This window comes from Stomoxys calcitrans, chromosome 2, assembly GCF_963082655.1.
Source record: "Stomoxys calcitrans chromosome 2, idStoCalc2.1, whole genome shotgun sequence".
Lineage (NCBI taxonomy): Eukaryota > Metazoa > Arthropoda > Insecta > Diptera > Muscidae > Stomoxys > Stomoxys calcitrans.
The window spans coordinates 120,672,835-120,680,017 of record NC_081553.1 but is presented as its reverse complement, the minus strand read 5'-3'; positions in this window follow the sequence as shown (position 1 = coordinate 120,680,017).

The window sequence follows — 7,183 nt, the reverse complement described above, 5'->3', positions numbered from 1 at the left end:
GTCATGACATTATTTCATCTTGATTGTAAAAAACTCTCGGCAATGATGAGATTTGCAGGTTCAGTCACTGTTCGGCAAAATGACGTAACTCCTAGAGTGGCCGTCGCACAGTGGGATAGAATCGAAAAAACTGTACGGATTTACTAATCTACTATTTCATACTATTTCAGGCCTCCATGGTTATCTTGCGCTTGCTTGATAGAGGTCCTCCGATGTACGCCATTAATCGCCCTAATTAGGCTGTTATCTCGGCGGCTTTTATTACCACGTACTGCGTCTGAGCCGTACACCTAGATATTTCACGTGCCTTATAGTGGGTAAGACGACGTCCTAGCCCCGTATATCTGTCTCTGTGGGATTGTGTTTCCTCGTGAGCAAGAGTTGGGTATCAGTAGAATGACGTAACTCCTAGAGTAGTCTTCGCACAGTGGGATAGAACCGAAAAAAAACTGTAGGGATTTACCTCAAATCTCGCTTCCATATAGAGGTCTACTATTTCATACTATTTCAGGCCTCCATGGTTAGCTTGCGCTTGCTTGGTAGAGGTCCTCCGATGTTCGCCATTAATCGCCGTAATTAGGCCATTACCTTTGCCGCTTTTGTTGCCACGTACTGCGTCTGGGCCGTACACCTAGGTATTTCACGTGCCCTCTAGTGGGGTAAGACGACGTCCTCGCCCCGTATATCTACCTCTGTGGATATGTGTTTCCTAGTGAGCGAGAGTTGGGCATTATTTTGCATTGCCAGCTGTAGCCCGTGGGAATCCTACCAATGTCTAGTTCTGATCATGACCAGGTGTAGGTCCAGTTCTTAGTGGCATGTTCATTAGAAGGGTCGAAAGGATCTCCAAAATGGTATAAGACTGGGTGACCTAGGGGTCTAAATGTGAACCCAGAGAAGACTGAGATCTGCCTGTTTACCTGGAATTTGAAGATGGGCCACTTAGAGGTGTCACGTTTCATATATAGCAAGAGCTCAATATTTGACAAGTTCAAATGCTTGAGAGTGGTCTTGGGTGAGAAATTGAACTAGATGTGCCACATCTAGGAGCGTACTGAGAAGGCAACCATGTAGATGGGCCGTAGGCTGAGAAGGATCCTTTGGCTCTTCAGGAGCGCGATTAGACCTATCACGCTGCTGAGTTTGGTGGACGGCTATGGTGAAAAGGTTCAGCAGCTGGTTCAGAGAACATGATGTTTGGCTCAGGCGGGGCGGTGAGGTCCACTATAACACTAAAGGCTATTCTAGATATCAAAGCCATAGACAAATAGAAGAATTATGAGGCATCCACTATGGCTAAGAGACTTAATGCGATGGTAGAATGGATAGAGGATAGGAGCAGGTTATACCATCGCAGCATAATCGAGTTGACGACAGAAAACCTGGTAGGAATAGAAAAGGTTTCGGATCGGATAACTGAGACGGCAAATGAAACCGAGGAACTGCTGCCAGCGGCATGGTCTAGGATCAGGTATTGCCTACTAGAAGTTCTTGCTACACGGATATATTAAAGCTAGAATACAAAGCTTAGCTACATTGATGACCCAAGTTTTCGATTTCATGCGGACCAAACCCGATCACGGAATGCGTGAGGTGGTATAGTGCTTCCCGAGGACGTCGAGTGCAAACTTCATTGCGTACAGTAGACTATCCATCAGGGCTGTAATAACCAGGATAGTGAGGTCACAAATGGGCTTTGAATGTGTGTGAGAGAGGAGAGAGATTGAGGCTGGCGCTATCAGCATCGTTTGATGGCGAAAGAGAGCAAGAAGGAGCTCAGTATGGCTTTTGGTCTCATTACGGCTCACATGAGAGCCCTACAATGAGAGCCCTCACAAGCCCTACACAACAAGTGCGCCTGTACTTGTTGTGTAGGGCTTGTGAGGAAGATGAAGATGTTAGGACATTTCCTATATCAATGCTTGCCATTTGAGGAGGATACGATGCTAGACATGAACCAATACAGTGTCATAGAATGGAAGACATTTTAGGATTTTGTGAGCAGCCTCTGCTTGCATTGAGAAAAAGCCGATAGTTGCATGTCCGGAGCTTCATGAGGTGGATCCTTACCAAACTTAGTGCAATCAATCAGACTTCCTAGCAAAACATACCTTTTAGGAGCAAAATTCAAAATTATTATACCAATCACCATAGGGTGAAGTTTATATTTTCCTAAGTTTCATTTGTAACACTTGGTAATATTGACTTGAGGCCCTTTAACACTAGAAACACTAAGATTTCTTATATACCTAGTTAGACAAAACCGGTCAAAATGACCGGTCCGATTTTTAGCTGAAAAATTTTAAAACATTTTTATACTCACCACCGAAGGATGGAGGTATATTCATTTTGTCATTCCGTTTGCAACACAATATCCATTTCCGACCCTATAAAGTATATATATTCTTGATCAGCGTAAAAATCTAAAACGATCTAGCCATTTCCGTCCGTCTGTCTGTTGAAATGACGCTACAGACTTTAAAAGTAGAGATATGGAGCTGAAACTTTGCTTAGATATTTTTTTTTTGTCCATAAGCAGGTTAAGTTCGAAGATGAGCTATATCGTACTATATCTTGATATAGCCCCCTTATAGACCGATTCGCCGATTTAGGGTCTTTGGCCCATAAAAGCCACATTTATTATCAGATTTTGCTAAAATTTGGGACCGTGAGTTGCATTAGGCCCTTCGACATCATTCATCAATTTGGCTCAGATCGGTTCAGATTTGGATATAGCCCCCATATAGATCGATCCTTCAATTTAGGGTCTTAGGCCCATAAAAGCCGCAATTATTATCCGATTTTGCTGAAATTTGGGACAGTGAGTTGTTTTACGTCCTTCGACATCCTTCTTTAATTTGGCCCACATCGGTTTAGATTTGGATATAGCTGCCATATAGACCGATTTCTCGACTTAGGTTTTTGGGCCCATAAAAGGCGCATATTTTGTCCGATGTCTCCGAAATTTGGGACAGTGAGTGAAATTAAGCCCCTCGACATACTTCTGTAATATGCCACAGATCGGTTCAGATTTGGGTATTGCTGCCATATATACCGATTTCTCGATTTAAGGTTTTGGGCCCATAAAAGGCGCATTTATTGTCCGATGTCGCTGAAATTTGAGACAGTGGGTCTTGACTTCTTGAGCCTCTAGAGGGCTAAATTCTTATCCGATTGGAATGTAATTTTGCATGACATATTTTATTCCTACTCTTAACAACTGTGTCAAACAAGGTTCAAATCGGTTCAAAACCTAATATAACTGCCATATAAACCGATCTGGGATCTTGAGTTCTTGAGCCTCTAGAGGTCGCAATTATTATCCGATTTGCCTGAAATTTTGTACGACGGCTTCTTCCAGGACCTTCAACATACGTGTTAAATATGGTCCTAAACGGTCTATAGCCTGATAAAGCTCCCATAGAAACCGATCTCCCTATTTTACTTCTTGGGCCCCTTAAGGGGAGCAATTCTTATATGAATTGCCTGAAATTTTACACAATGAGACCGAATCGGTGCCTAACTTAACATAGCATAGCTGGTCTTTTCTTTTATCCTTTGTTTGCCTAAAAATTCGATCCATGGTGGAGGGTATACAATATATGTATGTTGCATCCTTTCACACGACATTGATCTTAATAAAGCCTGTCAAGAACATTGAACAAACCCAATGCCAAAATATGTCATTTGACCTAGAATTTGTTTATACCATAACTGGGAAGTCGTGTATTTCAAAGATTTTTCTCAGTTAATTAATTAAATTTTCATAGACCTTGTTGATTATTTAGTATATTTCGTCTCGCTTTATTATGGCCTACATAACAATCGCCTATTATGCATAGCTGAGGCAGCAAGCTGCGATAATTTGTCTCTTTAAGCTAAACTTTTTGAAAGCTTTTGTTTTTCGTTCTTGTATCGAAGAGAAAAACAAACATAATGTTTGGAATTAATTGACATCATTTGTTTCACATTTTATATGATTCGACTTTTTGTATTATGGTTATCATCAGATCGCATCACAGTGCCTCTCGGCGAGCGTCAGTCACACCCCCAACTCTACCACTTGCCGCCACTTAATGTCAAACTAATGAAATCAGCAGAAGAAAAACAATGACTGGGTAGCAGAATCATCAGCATCAGCATCACTGCGAAACTAAGGCCAGACTTTAGCAAGTGTTATTTTCAAATATTCCAAATGTTCAATTCAATTTACATGAGGAGTTTAGTGTATGCAAAGTTTTTGCTGTGATGGTCTGCTGCTGCTACTGCTGCGGCTTCTGTTATAATTTTAATAAATAAATTTTAATAAAATACAAATGGTGCTGATGTTGCTGTGGCTTACTGCTTCTCCTCCTTCTTCTACTTCAACTTGGTCGTCAGTAGTTGCTTCAATGACCAGGAAATCTTTGCGGTTTAAGCACTTCACAAAACTGTTTGCTCCAAGTTCAGTTCGAGACAAACTCTAATCAAAAGGGAAATGAAGTGAGATGTGAATGTTCCACAACTATGTAGGAGAAGAGCAAAGAGAGCTGGCTCACTCCTTGGGATGACTAGCTGACTGGCTGCCTGCCCAGAATAACAGCTTTAATTTAAAAAGTTTTTCGATTACAATTCCAGCATTTCGAAATGATAACGCTTGTGTGCTTTAGCTGATGTTTTCCAGCACATTGAAGTGTATGTGCGTGCATGTGTTACCTAAAGTTACTACAGCCACCCTCAGTCAAATTTCCTGAAAAACTTTGATTGGACATCACAATGCAAAGAGAGAAACAAAAGAAGCATAACCAACCATCTTTCCTGCCAAAGGGAAGTTAAAGATGGTGCAATGTCATAAAGTGAGGGAAGACGAGAGGAATAGCATAAAAATTGCATATTCATTTTAAATGATTTTTTAATTAAAAACTTTTAAATAAAGAATCTAAATTGCAAAAAACACCAGAAGGGGTCCTCTCAAATAGAAAGAAAGAATTTTAACAAAGAAAGTAAAGAATTAAGTGGACTATCCAATGCAGATGGATTGGCTACTTCATTGTAATATTCAGTGTATGTTTGTGATAACAAAACAAAAGTTTATTGTAATAAGTGAATAAGATTTCAGCATTGTGATAATCGCAAGGCCACGCCACATGTCTTTGCCCCGATCTAAGCATGATAAATAATGTTGAACAGGTTGTAGTAGATGGGGCATTCATCCAGCGTGATAAACATATGGTCGATCCGAAAAGCTCATCATTCCTTCTCGCAGCAAAGTTTATCATCCCTTTAAGAGTTTCCCGAGATCATTCGAAAGATGGACGACGAAAAATTTGGCAACGAAACATTCTACCCGACTGTCTTGATTGCTCGAAGAATCATCTCTTGTCCCGATGGTATAGCAAACTTTTGCCTTCTACATGTAAATGGGTGTGAAAAATCTGCTTTAGGAACCCACGGTATGACCAATAATTCTGAAATGCAACTGCAGCCAAAAATGTGACACACATAACAACCTTACAGTCAATGGCAATGCGCTAGGTGACCGAGAGGTATAGAAACAAGTAAGAGCGTGCTAAGATCGGCCGGGCCGAATCTTATATACCTTCCACCATGGATCGCATTTTTCGAGTTCTATGCGCGGTATCTCTTTTTAGGCAAACGAAGAATAATGAATAAGAACATAGTATAACAGTTCTTATTCATTATTTTTCGTTTGCCTAAAAAGAGATACCTCGCAATGAACTCGACAAATGCGATCCATGGTGGAGGGTATATAAGATTCGGAGCTATATCAAGTTATAGTCCGATTTGAACCATAATTGAATGATGAACACGGTAGAAGTCATTGTGTAATATTTCAGTTCATTCGAATAAGAATTGCGCCTTGTAGGGGCTCAATAAACAAAATCGGGATATCGGTTTATATAGGCGCTCTGTCAAGCTATAGATCGATTCAGATCATATTGGATTGTATTGAAAGTCATGAGAGAAGCCGTTGTACAAAATTTCAGCCAAATCGAATAAGAATTGCGCCCTCTAGAGGCTATAGAAGTCAAGATCCCAGATCGGCTTATATGGCAGCTATATCAGATTATGTACCGATTTGCGTCATACTTAGCACAGCTATTGGAAGTTGTAACAGAACACCTCATGCAAAATTTCAGCCAAATCGGGCGAGAATTGCGCCCTCTAGAGACTGAAGAATCAAGATCCAAGATCGCTTAATCGGGAGGTCGGTTTATATGGGAGCTCTGTCAAGCTATTGATCGATTCAGACCATATAAGACACGTATATTGAAGATCATGGAAGAAGCCATTGTACAAAATTTCAGCCAAATCGGATGAGCATTGCGCCCTATAGGTTCAAGAAGTCAAGATCCCAGATCGGTTTATATGGCAGCTATATCAAAGCATGCACCGATTTCAACCATACTTAGTCGAGAATTGCGCCCTCTAGAGGCTCAAGAAGTCAAGACCCAAGATCGATTTATATGGCAGCTATACCAGATTATGAATCCATTTGAATTAAACTTAGCACAGTTGTTGGAAGTGATACTAAAACACTACGTGCAAAATTTCAGTTAAATCGGTCGAGAATTGCGCCCTCTAGAGGCTCAAGAAGTCAACACAAGATCGGTTTATATCGCAGCTATACCAGATTATAAACCCATTTAAATTAAACTTAGCATAGTTGTTGGAAGTGATACAAAAACACTACGTGCAAAATTTCAGTTAAATCGGTCGAAAATTGCGCCTTGTAGAGGCTCAAAAAGTCAAGACCCAAGATCCGTTTATATGGCAGCTATATCAAAACATTGACCGATTTCAACCACAGTTGTTGGAAGTGATACAAAAACACTACGTGCAAAATTTCAGTTAAATCGGATGAGAATTGCGCCCTCTAGAGGCTCAAGAAGTCAAGACCCAAGATCAAGAAAAGTATTTGTGCAAAATTTCAAGCGGCTTGCTTTACTCCTTCGAAAGTTAGCGTGCTTTCGACAGACAGACGGACGGAAGGACAGACGGACGGACATGGCTAGATCGACCTCAGATGACATGACGATCAAGAATATATATACTTTATGGGGTCTCGGAGGCATATTTCGAGAATCAACATTTTCCATTATTCGAGCGTTTTTTGCATTGTGCGTATTTGTTTATATAATTACAAGCTTATTGCTATCCGTATACATATTTATCCTCCCCC